Raw genomic sequence first — 14,339 nt, 5'->3', positions numbered from 1 at the left:
TCTTGGCTGCCATCTTGAATTTCACATCTTTTTCACTCTGGCTTTTTTGGAGGCCACGCCCTATTTTAAAGCTTGTCTGTTTTTTGATTAGATATCACTTCTTTTTGTACATAGTTTCATACCTAAAGCCAGCCTATGGGTATCATTTTTAACTTGTCTTTTTCTTCTCTACAGGAATTGGAATTAGCTATGAATATGACAAAGAATCTTTTAAAATAAAATGTATTGTTTGCATGTATACATTTAACAATGTTATTCAGTAATAATTAGTATACAATTGTATTGGTATAATATAGGCTGAATACTCTACAGGGAAACGCATGTGTATGTAGCTGAAATTTTTACAAGGAAACTTGCAATGTAGCTGTAATCTAGAGACTACCTTGTAAATAGTTTGTAGTTGAACTCAGGAGAGGGTGACTCATAACCTTACAGAAATAATTGCAAGAAGCAAGATAGCTGAACTTTCAATAGGATAATTTTCTTTTAGGTGAATTCTCTACAGGGCGACATGTTTCAGTTGAACTCTCTACTGAGTGACATGATTCTATCCGATCTCTCTACAGGGTGATTTGTTTTTAATTGATCCTTCTACGGGGTGACTTGTTTCTAGCTGATCTTTCTATAGGATGATCTGAAATGTAGCTGATCTCTTTATACAGTTACTTGTTCCAAGCTGATCTCTCTCCAGGATGACTTGTTTCTAACTGATCTCTCTACAAGGTGACTTTGAAAAATAGTTGAACTCTTTGCAGGTTAACTTATTTCTAGCTGATCACTCTACAATGTGATTTGTTTTTAATGGAATACTATACAGGGTGATTTATTTCTAACTGCTGAGAGACTTGTTTATACATAGTTGACCTCTCCACAGGGTGACTTGAAATGTAGTCTGACTCTCTAAAGGTTGATCAAACTGATCTCTCTACAGCATGCCAGGTTTCCAGCTGATTTCTCTACGTGGTGATTTTTGCATCTGATCTCTCTACAGCGTGATTTGTTTCTAGTTGATCTTTCTACAAAGTGACATTTTTCTAGCTGATCTTTCTATAGGGTGAATTGTTTCTAGCTGATCTTTCTGAAGGGTGGCTTGTTTCTAGCTGAGCTCTTTGCACTGTGGCTTGATTCTAGCTGATATTTCTACTGGGTGATTTGTTCAAACTAATCCTTCAACAGTGTGATTGGTTCCGAGCTGATATTTCTACATGCAGGGTAATTTAAAATGTAGCAAATCTCACTACAGAGTGACTTGTTGACTTGTTCCTAGCTCATTTATCTACATGGTGACTTCTTTCTGGCTGTACTCTCTATACAGGATGACTTGCTCTTACCAGATTTCTCTAAAGAGTGATTTGTTTTAACACAAGGCAATTTGAAATGTAGCTGATCTCTTACAGGGTTACTTGTTTATAGCTCACCTCTCTACAGGGTGACTTCAATGAATGTAGTTGAGGTTAATTTGCTTATACATAGCTGATCTCTCTACTGAGAGAGTTGTTTATAGCTGCTCTCCACAGAGTGGCTTGTTTCTAGTTGAAACACTCCAGCTAAAGGTGACTTGTTTCTAACTGATCTCTCCACAGGATTACATGTTTCCAGCTGAATTCTCTGCAGCGTAACTTGTTTCTAGCTGATCTCTCAACAGGGTGATTCATTTCTAGTTGAACTCTCTACAAGGTGACCTGGTCTCTAGTTGAAATGTAGTTGAACTCTATACTAGGTGACTTGATCAAGCTGATCTGCAGGGTGATTTATTTCAGGCTGAACTCACTACAGGGAAGCTTGTTTCTACTGATTCAGAACTCTATGCAGGGTGACTCGAAATGCTGAACTCTCTGCAGAGTGACTTGTTTCTAGCTGATCTCTCTTCAGAGTGATTTGTTTCTAGCTGATCTCTCTACAGGGTGATTTATATCTCTCTGATCTCTCTAAGAGTGATTTGTTTCTGGCTGATCTCTCTACAGGGTGACTTGGTTATACTAAACACTCCACAGGGTGACTTTTTCTAGCTGATCTTTCTACACTCTTTTTGTTTTTAGCTGATCTTTCCACAGGGTGATTTGTTTCTAGCTCTAAAGGCGATTTATTTTTAGCTCATCTCTCTACAGGAGGACTTTCTTCTAGCTGATCTCTCTACAAGGTGATTTGTGTCCAGCTGATCTCTTTACAGGATGATTATGTAGTTGATGTCTCTACTGGGTGACTTGCTTCTAGCTGATCTCTCTACAAAGTAACTTGTTTCCAGCTGAACTATCTGCAGTGTGACCTGGTCTGTGACTTGTTTCTAGTTGAACTCTCTCTACAGGGTGACTTGAAATGTAGTTGAACTCTCTACTGGCTGACTTGATCAAGCTGATCTCTCTACAGGGTGATTTATTTCTGGCTTATCTCTACAGGGCAATTTGTTTCTATCTCTCTACAAGATGATTATGTAGCTGATCTCTCTACTAGGTGACATGTTCTAGCTGATCTCTCTACAAGGTATCTTGTTTCCAGCTGAGCTCTCTGGAGGGTGATCTGGTCTGTGACATGTCTCTAGCTGAATTCTTTACAGGGTAACTTGAAATATTGTTGAACTCTCTATTGGGAAATCTAGACTTGGTTAAGCTGATCTCTCTACAGGGTATTTCTGGCTGATCTCTCCATAGGGAGATTTGTTTCTAGCTAATCTCTATTCATGGCATATTAGCTAACATCAGACCTGGAAAATTAACATGCTCTAAAAAGAGTATACAGTGTATTGAGCAAATTTAATCAGCAAAGCAAGGTTTAGAAATAAAGGGTGAAAAACTCTGATTTCTTTCTTAAATTACTTTGTTTTGTATATTAATGCACCACCAACCTTTTTAAGTGTCCAGAAATATTTAAAAATTAACTTTCTCTAGGTCTATTAGAGTATACAGTGTATGTAGCAAAGTAAAGCTTCTAAGATTGAACAACTCATATCTTTTCTACATTATTTTGTTTTGTTTTTTATGTTGGTGCATCATAGAAAATATCAGACCTGGTCAGTGTCTGGAAGAATTTTAAAATGTTTACAGTCACCAATAGAGTATACAAAGACATGCGTGGAAAAGGTAGACTCCTAAAAGGTGAAAAGCTCCTACATTACTTTGTTCTATATGTTGATGCAGCAAAGCAAACTTCAGACCTACTCGATGTCTGGAAGTATGTTAAAACTTAACATTCTCTAATAGAGCATACAGTGTATGGAGCAAAGTTGAGCAGGTGGACAACACTAATTTCTTTTGTACATTACTTTCTTTTTTTTTTCAATACTTTCTGTTTTTTGTTTATATTTCTTGCTTTTCTTATTTTGTTTCTTTCTTTTATTTTTTATTACCACATTACCTGCTTATAGCTGCATGAACTCTATCTGTAGGGTTCTGTCAGACCTTCAGTGCTGGCCACTGTAAAGTTTTAATATTAATAACAAGAGATAATAATAGTGGAGAGGGCAATCTTGATAATAAAGACTTTGGTTAAAAGGAAGAAAATTGTCCCTCCTGTAGGAGACAGTGTGTGGCATTTGGCCAGACATCAGGTAGCCTGCAGTATGAATCCTGAGGTAGGAGAGATTTTTTCACCTTTTTTGTCCCATTGTTTGTTTCACCTTATTGTTAGCAAAATTTTAAATGGTAAAAGCAGCCTGTATGTATGAATTAAAAGTCCATATTAAACATTAGCATTGCTCTGTGGTTGCTTTTTTTGGCAATCTGAAATACAGCTATGGTGACTCTCTAGTCTCTACAGACTTTGTAAACTACCCTCCGTTTGGGTTTTATACTTGTTATGCATACAACTGAAAAACAATGGTATAGTCCTTGTAGGCTACCAGGAATAACCTATCCCTTAAATTTGAAAGAATGTATCTCTTACTTATGTGAACAAAAATGTAGGACAGCTAGCCTTGTGGCTGTGTCAAGAGAATTTGTGGAGAAAAGACAGACTGTATATAAGATATTTCTGTGCAATGTGTTGGTTTTTTCAAATAACACTTCCTTTAACAAGGCCGGAGGAGACGGTCCGGTTGGTCAGGCCTGAGCCGGACCAATAATCTGGAGTTGAACTAACTAGCTGACCAGCTCGAACTACATTACTCTCATGCAATCTTTGGACGATCACATCTACATGTAGCTACGTACATTTTACAGATGTTATTGAAAATACATGACACGAGTATTTACCAAGTTTCTCAGCCTAACTAAAGCACAGAACTACACGTACATTACCTTACAGTACAGCATAGCATTCGTATCGTTTTGTACAGAAATGATTGTGGGTTCTATACGTACAGTATCACGTGTGCTGACAGTTGGCATTTAAGGCAGGTGCCTTCTTTGATTCTAAACCAGCACACTTATATCACAATTCAATCTTCATAAAATAATCATTAGCATTCCTTGGCTTGTCTCTCTTGGCTTCTTTTACTGGGCGAAGGGCTGGCAGTGACAAACTAAATGACTCATTCCGCGGCAAGAAGCTGTACACCCATACATTACATGGTGACCATCTGGATGAGATGTTGAGTAGAAATCACTCCTCTTCAACTACCCACTCGTCCTGTCGAGATACTGAGCAAACTCTCAGTCTCACCAACATCGCGCCATTTTCGAATACTCTCGTGACCGTCCACCAGTATATTTACGTGATGCCGATCCGTTCACTTCATACAAACCAGTATAGTAGTATACTGTATTTTTTGTAGCTGTGTAGCTTTTTATTGTAGCTGTGTGAATTCACTGTATAGTAATTATATCCTAGCTAAAGGGGGCCATGCTGCAAGGGTTCCCTGTGAAATTTGGGGGGAAAGTTGCAAGTTGCTAGCTAGTTTTACATTAAAATTTAGCATCAAGTTTAAATTTTAAGGCATTTTCAAGCCTTTAAATTGCAAAAATTCTCCAGCTCCTGGGGGTTGCACCCCCAGACCCCCCTTGAACTTCTAACAGCTAGCTATAACTAAATGAACCATACTTCGAGTTTCATGCTGTGTCCCCTGTATGCCAGGTCTACAATTATACATATAGTATAGAAATTCTGAAGAACAACAGATAGGCTTGAGCATATTTATATAGCTAGCTAGCAGTGAACTATCACTAAAATAGCATATCTGAGTGTCTAATTTTCACAAATTTCCTGTGGGGGCATGCCCCCAGACCCCCCTAGAATTCTCGCACTTCGCAGCTCCTCTCTCATTGGCATGTATATAGTAGCAATTTCAACATTATAGTCAATGGCCTGACCAACTCAATTTTCCCTCCTCCGGCCCTGCCTTAGCAGTGGATAGCAACATAATTGGAGAGTTACAAAAGGTAAATAGATAGATAGGTACACACTTTTCAAAAAATAATTCAGTAAACCAGGCACGTGCCCACAGCTGGCTGACAGTCAGCTGTGGGCGTGCACCTAGTTTACAAAGTTACAAATCAATGACATATGCATCACCATTTGAGGTGTCTTTTGAATACTCAAAGCATGACCCTTACATTTGAAATAATCCATAATTACCATAAATGTAGCATAGAACGTTGAGGTGATGTGATTTAGGAGTTAAAAAAACAGGAATGAGTGAAAATTTAAGTGTAAAAATGAGAATTACACGCAGTCTTATCCTGTAATTGGTGAAATGCTTTAAACTAAACAGTTAGTACATATGTGTAGTGACGTATGTTATGTACTGCATTAGTTATTAGAAATTTTGACACATACATTGCAAATAAATACATAGTCATGCTCATCACAAAAGTCAGTACTAAATAAGTTTATTCCCATCTTCTGTTTTCCAAGTTCTTGTGATACCTACATAAATCTGTAGTATACAGTACATACTTTTACAATGAATAACTGCACAATTCTAGCAAATATAATTATACGAATAATTAATTTCCATTTCTACAAATGACACATTATAAAGTCAAAGCTATAAACATGTAATTTTAGTCTCATCAAATGTTTGCAGTTGCGTAGATACGTACAGCAGTGTATATTGTTTCATAAAATAGGAAACATAACTGACTGACTGATATGTGAAGGGTGAGCTATCAATAACAAGCACATAATGGTCAGTGTACCACCAATACAGCCATAGATGTCAGCATTGTCCGGATTTTTACCACACACAACATCAGCTACATGCTTTATACTGAAATAGCTGTATAAAGTATCTACAGAGTTTCAATGGCCAGCCCTTGCAATATATATGCTTAGGGCATTATAGTTTCCATATTATCTTTACCAATACCTCTATACCTCATTCAATATATGTCAACAGAAGATCTTGTGCTCAACTTTGGAATAATTATTAATCCAAAAGCAGTATAGCTATTATACAAACACAGTAACTCTGTGTGCTGCATTAATTTTATAGTATATAATCAAATGGTGTTACAGTAGATACCTTAATAATAAAAAGCAAATGTGAATGAATTATCTACTATAACCACTGCATCCTTACATATTTCTCAATGCTTTTCTAGAAGGTTGTAACAAATGTAGCTCAGTTCAAGCTACAGATGTCTCAATCAATAGTGTACAGCAGCATGAACCATTACGAGCAGTGCATATGTATAATGGAGGAAAGGAACTCTTTCTTTCTTGTGAAACCCTAAAACAAAAACAGCCTTGGGGGTGTAAAAAAAAGGGCGCTGGCAAGCAAAGTAGGATCAGCTTATTCAACATGACTGGTAAGAATAAGGAATGATATCAAGTTGCGGCCAAGTGAATGCAGCATTACCCATTCTCTTTGTACCTAGCTATAGATATATAATAAAACTAGAACAAATACACATGCAACTGTTATTAAATTGTAATTTGGCTGCTTTTTTTTGTAGTGTGTGATTTTAAAAAGTGGCCAAATGACAATTTAATAACAGTTGCAAGTGTATTTGCTCTAGTTTTATTATATAGCTATAGCTAGACACAAAGAGAATGGGTAATACTGCATTCACTTGGCCGCAACTTGATATCACTCCTTGTTCTTACCAGTGGTTTAACAGATTGATCATGGTAATATTCCAATCTACTTGGCCACAACTTGATATCAGCCCTTGTTCTTACCAGTCATGCAGAATGAGCTTGTTTAACTGATCCTAATTTGCTTGGCAGTGCCCTTTTTTTTACAGCCCCAAGGTTGCTTTTGCTTTAGTATTTCTTACTGTAGTAGTTTGTCACAAGTTCAATGTAAACAATGACCCCACAGTTGTAACTGTATCATTGAATGTGTCAGCATTGCTTACATTATTACCACACAAAACATCAGCCATTGTGCTTCCTTTATTTTATTTTTTATTTATTAAGACTTTACAGTACAAATACTGAAGGTCTGTAGAAGTCCTGGTCCAACAACCTATTTAAAGTGGTTATGGAAAGTATGTTTGAAAAGATGGAGAGAGGAGAAAAATCCATGACTGGACTTGGGAAGCCTCGAACCTGCAGTCATCCGATTAACGTTCAAACACTTACAGGAGTCTGCCAGGTGGTCAGGATATTTTCTCCTGGTACATAAGGTACTTTACAATGAAATTGCTGTATAATAAGTCTCTACTAAAACAGCAAAGCTGCTTAAAAAGGTGCAGCCCTCCCAAACGACCAGGATGAAAATAATTGTGAAGAGGTGGCAGCCAGGAAATGGCTGTATAATGGTAGGTTAATAGTAGGGCTGAAATGAATAGTATAAATATTCGTTTGTTAAGAAATATTTGTATTCATTAAGAAATATTAAATATTCTTTATCTACATATTTAACCTTGAAAACATTTTGACAACTGAAAGCTGTCATTTTAAACTGTAATTTTTCATCTTAATAATACATGTATAGGACTTTTCTTTTTAACATTTAAAATTGGAGTAGTAATCAAAGTAATTTTGTCTTTTTCAAGCACCTAATTATACAGCAATTTCTTGAAGAATAATTCATTAATTAATTTGTTAATTTGAAGAATATTTAGATACCTAAAATCAGGGGCGTAGCTAGCCAGAAGATGATGGAGGGGCAGGCATGCCCCCACGAAACGCTCAAAATCACTCATGATTGCAAAAAGGGCTAATGACCCAGAGGTGGGCTAGCCAACATACGGTGTTGTATTATTTACAGCTTACACAGCTAGCTACGTAACTATTTCAGCACTGATTATCACTTATCAATGGAGATATATTCGTCGAGCATCATCGCACGTGCCACAACTGTACTCCAACAAATTCATCCACAGTCCGGTAGAACTATATTGTTAATATTTTAGTACTAATACAAGTTACTTTACGTTCGCCACAACTTGTGCTGCAGTCCTACCACACTGCTGACAGGATGACATGTTCACTCACTACACTCGGCGAAATTCAAATGCCACGTATTGCATGAAATCCCATCTGTGTTTCTTGCTAGCAGAACTTGTAAGCTTGTGACTGATCCGCCTGACTGACTGATAAATTACTGCACTGCCGTACAAAATCTAGTGTGATCGACTCGAGAAAATAAACTTGGTACATACAACACTTTATCACCTCGTAGGCAGTAGGTTCGTAGCGTCATTAATTTTGGTCTCCTTCGTCACTTGTGAGTTGCGACTCCTGCCGCGGCGAGGTCCTTTAGAGCGGGTCACTCTTTAGATTCGAAAATGGTGTACACTGATCACATGAGTAATCTAGGCTAAATATAGAAGTGTGGCTCTAATATTTTCGTTCGGTGGATTCACGAGCGAGTCGAATGTTGTGTGTGCGCGTTCACTAGCAACCCCTGGTAATACCGCTGAGTAGCGCACATAATTTATAGTCATTTGCATGTCAGTAGCTTGTGACGGAGGTCTTTAAAAAAACACTACGGTGATGGGAGGGCAAATGCCTCCCCTTGCCCCCCCTTGGCTACGCCTCTGCCTAAAATGTGATATTCGTTTCACCCCTAGTTAATAGCAAAGATTTTTTTTGTTTAAAGGTAGACCGCTTTTTATACTGCTTTTTGTCAGTACCCTCAACATACATGCATACATATAATAATTAATTAGACTACATCGACATACACACCTGGTTAGTACAATGAATAATATAGTGTGGATTCATTGCTACATGAAAAAGAGGATATAATGAGTTCCAGATCTGTGTTACTCAGAATAAAAACCAAGTGTTTGACAACAATAACTAGCAAATCCACCTAAAATTTTGCTATTACAGTCATTCTTGGCCACCATCTTTAATTCCACAACTTTTTTCACCAGACCTATTTGGGTGCCACACCCTTATTTCACAGCTTGTCTATTAATTTTGTAATTGTACATCAACCCCGACTGAGTATGGCTAATTTTGGGTCTTCATTTTTACTAGTTGTTTTCTTTACTGCTTATAAGAATAATTCTTTGAACTATTAATAATATTGTTAATGTGTGCTATTGTCATGCAACAAAATTCTAAATGCTAGGTATGTAGCTGAATGCTGTACAGGTGACTTGTAATGTATGTAGCTGAGCTCTCTACAGGGAGCCTTGTAAAGCAGCTGAACTCCATACAGGGTGACTTGTTTTAACTAAACTCTCTACAGGGTGAATTGTAACATATAGCTGGATGGGGAATTCATTGTAGGTTAACTCTCTACAGGATAATTGGTTTGCAGCTGAACTCTATTCAGGGTGATGTGAACTCTCTAGTTATAAATTTACTACTGCAACATGTAGCTGATAATATACTTGGTTGTATAAAAACACTGTTTATTATTCTGTGATAAGTGTCCAATAATTATTGTTAATAGTGCAAGTAAAGAAAACACTCCCATTAATGATAGCCCTGTTTATAACATTTAACAGTTGCTAAAGATGTGTCCTGATTCCTGGAAATGAGAATTAAAATAATTATCACTGTTTGTACAATTGTGTGATGTACATTGAACAATGCTATAATAATCATGTACAGGTACACTTATGCTTTATACTTCAAATGCATAGCTGTTGCTCCTACTACCACTTTTAGTTTAACTGTTATTTCTATTCCGTTCCTTGTAAAATGTACATATGGTTTAGTAGTATCAAAGTACAGAAGCACTATCATTATTATTTAAAATACCTGGTCCAGCTGTTTCAGTTTAGAATATTGTTTTTCATGTCTGTCGATAATCGAGCCCGCCCAGGTCCAGTCATGGGTTTTTTCTTCTTTCTCCAACTTTTCATACATACTTAATGAAGTTAATGTGTCTGTTTGTTTGTTTATCAATGATGAGTAGGCTGTGGCACCAGGTGTCCTACAGACCTTCAGCACTTGTGCTGTAAAGCCATAAGAAAGAAAAAAAGAAAAAAATTATTAGTACATACAGTACTGTGTTACTATTGTACGTACATTGAAGACTTAATACAAATATAAATACCCAATTACTACATATATTGACCATTTAATTAGAGTATTTTGTAATAAAATATACACAAATGTAATTGTTATTTCACATTTTCTCTAAATCATCCCCTTATGATTTTCTAAGTCAATATCACTCATTATTACTCACCCATAAACAAAAGCGTCATAGTTGGGAGGCTGTAACCTTTGTCAATCAATGTCAAAGGCACTTAATCTAGTTACAGTTAGTTACATATTTGTGATAAAAGTAATAATACGTAAAGTAGCAATAAATTATTTTGCACCTGTGCATAGCAGGCAACTTTCAGACCACTATAATTATAATCACTTTTGTATCTCTTAATTTACTTTTGTATCTTTTACTTAGATATCAACCTTGTATTAGCTATACAAGATATCAACCTTGTATTAGCTATACAAGATACTTTTCTACCACTTACAGTGTAACTACAGAAAGTATCAAATAATAAAGCCATATATTGTAAGTCACAGTTAGCAAAACATGTAATTCTACTATCATCAAATGTTTTCAATTAGATGTAACAATGTATTTTGTTTCATAAATATAGTAGTTGATCTGGTACATAATTGGGTATGCTATCAATAACAACCACATAATAGCCAATGTGTCGCTATTAAAGCCATACACATCAGCATTGCTTACATTTTTACAGCACACAACATCAGTTATGTACCCAGGCTATTTTACAATGAAATTGCTTTTTAAATGTTTGCTTACAACCACCACACAGTGGCCAATATGTAGCCATTAAAGCCATAATTATGTTAAAATTGGTTACATATTTACCTCACAGAACATCAGCTCTACTTCACAGTTGTAAAACGTATTGTTTTACTTATGTATGTACTATGAGCATAGCTAAATATACATAGACACAGGTTTTGTATTTCCATTTTATGTCCAGACCACCACTTCTAAACATTAATGGGCATATCAACACACTCAATATAGTTTCAGTTTCTAGTTATGACTCTCTTTTTCATAGGCTTTTAGTAGCCTTCCTGTAAGTGAAAGTTACTAGTAAAAGTATATATATATCAACAGATGATCTTGTGTTCACTTCTGAAACACCCATGCAAGAGTGGCACATATGAACAAAGTGACTGCATTAAACTCATATAATGCTTATGGTATTAGACACCAGATGGTAGTATAGTTTACAGTAACTACTGACCAATCTTAAATGTTCTTTTCTAAATAAGTATTAAGTAATAGCCCTGAACATATGTAGACAGAACTGTGGCTACCTCAACCAATGGTATACAGCAGTACCATGAGCTACTACTAACCATATTATGAAAACTTCATAAAAAGTATTGTTTTAGTCATGGACAATATTGAACTTAAGCACATCAAGTTTTAATTATCAGCTGATAATTGGCGTGAGCATCTGTTTAGTTTTCAGAACTGTATTAAAAAGTTTTCAGAACAAACTGAACTTTGAACTCTCTGTTTAGTTTTCAGAACTGTACTGAACTAAACTCAGTGATGTATTCAATTTATCATACCACTTACCTGATTGTAATATATCTCAAGGGAAGTTTTACTAGAAAAACACAGTAGCCTTGTATTCTTTGCAAAGTATCCATTAACTGAGATCATCACAACATCACAGTTAAGAACCTATAAAAGAAAAAATCTCCAGTACTGAAAGTCTAGCATAGACCATATCAACTTGCCTCTTACTTCACAAACACTTGTTGACCATAACGTTTCCCTGGAATCACAATCTGCAGTCCTTATTCCAAGAAAAGCCATTAAAAACCAGCAATCTGTTTGAAATTTCACACCCTAGCCATATAAGGAGAAACTATTTGATGCGGGCAATTGTTTGTGTGTAGGAGATTACATGATACTATGTTTAAATAATTTTATTGTACAGTATGTGAAACTTAGGACTGTATTTTAAGAGAATCTCTTTGATACCACAGATAACATCAGTCACCACATTCTACTAATAATACAGTTTGTACTAACGTAATGTGACACAGTTGTCACAGAATAGCCAACATTCAAACATCGCTAGACTATGAAAACACAGACACTATAATTATGTATAATCTAATCATTCAGTCTTATGCAAGTTCAGCTGTTCTCCTTTTATGAGCTATCACTGAGCCCTCATCAACACTACTATGAATTAAATTCATTCATTATTGTTGGGTTGGTCTGTGGACAATTCAGTGAAAGTTGCAAGTCTATTAATTCATCTAATGAGATGATATTGCTCCTTTTGTACTACCTATTTACACAAGTCAATGGCTGATCCATGATGGGGCATTTGGGTCAAATCCCCCCAGAGGAGTCATGCTTCTGGTTAAAATAGCTACTAAACGTTATGTCAGGCTAAGATCAGTTTATCAACTCATTAAAATATGTACATTTTACTAGCATTTATTACAAATTCACCTGAAACCAAAGCAAACCAAAGTCAAACCAGCTATAAAATAGTCACCAGCACCTTCGTACATACTAAGCACCTCTAAAAATAATTTATTATCATGTTGCTGTTATTTAAGACATTCAGAACCTTTTAAACAGCTTTTCACACTTCACCACCATTTGAAAGGCCAAAATAGCAAAATCAACAGTGAGACACTACTAAGGGGTGATTTTTCTGCTTTGAGTATCCGGCTCTCCCCAACCACCTACACCTTACTCTGTTTGTGCCCCTCCCCTTGCCAGCTCCTGGATCCGCCCCTGCATGTGTCATTATACCAACTAATTTTTTTTTTGACTTTATCAATTATCTAAAGTGCATAATTCTAATTAATGCACATAATCTGTTAGTTTAATGCTTGCTTTAATACCAGTGAATGAAATACAGGAAGATAATACTAACATGGATACATACAAATACAATGCTTACATTTACATTGATTACTATCCCACCTGCAGCAAACTGTGAAAGAAAATACACGCTATTATCTTTGTTTCCATGAAACCATACAAGTGGTGATAATGGCATTCATTAAGCATGGTAGCTATAATGAAGGGTATTCCTTCCTTATAAGGATAATACTTTTCTTGGCATGCTGCAATAATGGTGTTTCACGTGCAATCACCAAGAGCATCTTTAGGGGCAGATTCAGAGAAAAAGAATGGGGGAAGACATGTTGAAACACTTCACTTACAAATATTATTATTTTTACCCTATGCTTTCTGGGGTGTACAATATAATATCTTGAAACAAAGCAGTAAAATACAGAAAAAGCAAGAGGAAGCACTTTACTCTTCTAAGAAACAGTGGTAGCAGTCAATATTGTGTTGAAAATATGAATTTTAAATATATACCTTGATAGAACACCCAAAGGTATTCTTTTAGCATCCCTGTTGGAAAATGAGTGTGTGCATGCTGTGTTCATTACTTTTCTTGACCTCTTCTTCTTTTATACTGCTTCACTGTTGTATATCTTAACACTTTGCCAAACTTTCTGTTATGCAGTAAATCAATAAATCACCTATTATCCTCACAATAATATTATGTTTTTCTCAATATCATGCTATCACCTTTTGCCAATAACATCAGTTGTGATTGCTGTATTAGATCATTAAAGTTTCAGCTTCAGATAGTGCACTATTGTCTAAATGATTGTTATATTAGAGTGTATCATTGACAATTGTACTCATTCTACTAGACTGCTTTATTAGAGAAGCATTATCAGTGTGTCAGTCACTATTCTGTTAAGCTTTATCAGACCACTGTTTACCTTAGCTCAAGAATGCACTTTGGCTAAACACAAGTTGCCATTTTGTCAAGATCACGCCCCTCTACTTGTATTTGTATTTTGTTATTTTTGTACTTTTGTCTGCTGATAATTTTATTTATATGCCGACCTACTGACCCTGAACTCTTGAGATTTTTTCCCACAAAACAACAATTCAAGTTGAAGTGGCTTAATCATCCTTTGAAAATGTACATTTAGCTGATATTCTTGGTTCTATTCAGTTATTAAGCTTTATAAAATATGCCTGATTGTGCAGTACA

The 14,339-nt window shown here is 36.0% G+C and overlaps 1 long non-coding RNA gene across 3 annotated transcripts; it reads right to left on the bottom strand.

Moving 5' to 3' along the window:
* Positions 1 to 5,671: 5,671 nt before the first annotated feature.
* On the bottom strand, positions 5,672 to 13,290 carry LOC136245847 (uncharacterized). 3 transcript variants are annotated; one of them, XR_010696159.1, is made up of 5 exons: positions 13,221 to 13,290; positions 12,031 to 12,142; positions 11,867 to 11,974; positions 10,045 to 10,241; positions 5,672 to 5,809 (listed from the first exon to the last, which is right to left on the bottom strand). It is a non-coding gene; the product is annotated as an uncharacterized lncRNA (long non-coding RNA). The 3 variants fall into 3 exon arrangements; XR_010696155.1 differs by having other exon boundaries at positions 11,867 to 12,142; XR_010696164.1 differs by having other exon boundaries at positions 5,681 to 5,799; positions 11,867 to 12,142.
* Between the last annotated feature and the right edge of the window lie 1,049 nt (positions 13,291 to 14,339).

Source organism: Dysidea avara, chromosome 2 (assembly GCF_963678975.1).
Source record: "Dysidea avara chromosome 2, odDysAvar1.4, whole genome shotgun sequence".
NCBI classification, from domain to species: domain Eukaryota; kingdom Metazoa; phylum Porifera; class Demospongiae; order Dictyoceratida; family Dysideidae; genus Dysidea; species Dysidea avara.
The sequence above is the reverse complement of the archived record's forward strand: the minus strand, read 5'-3'. Positions and strand labels throughout refer to the sequence as shown.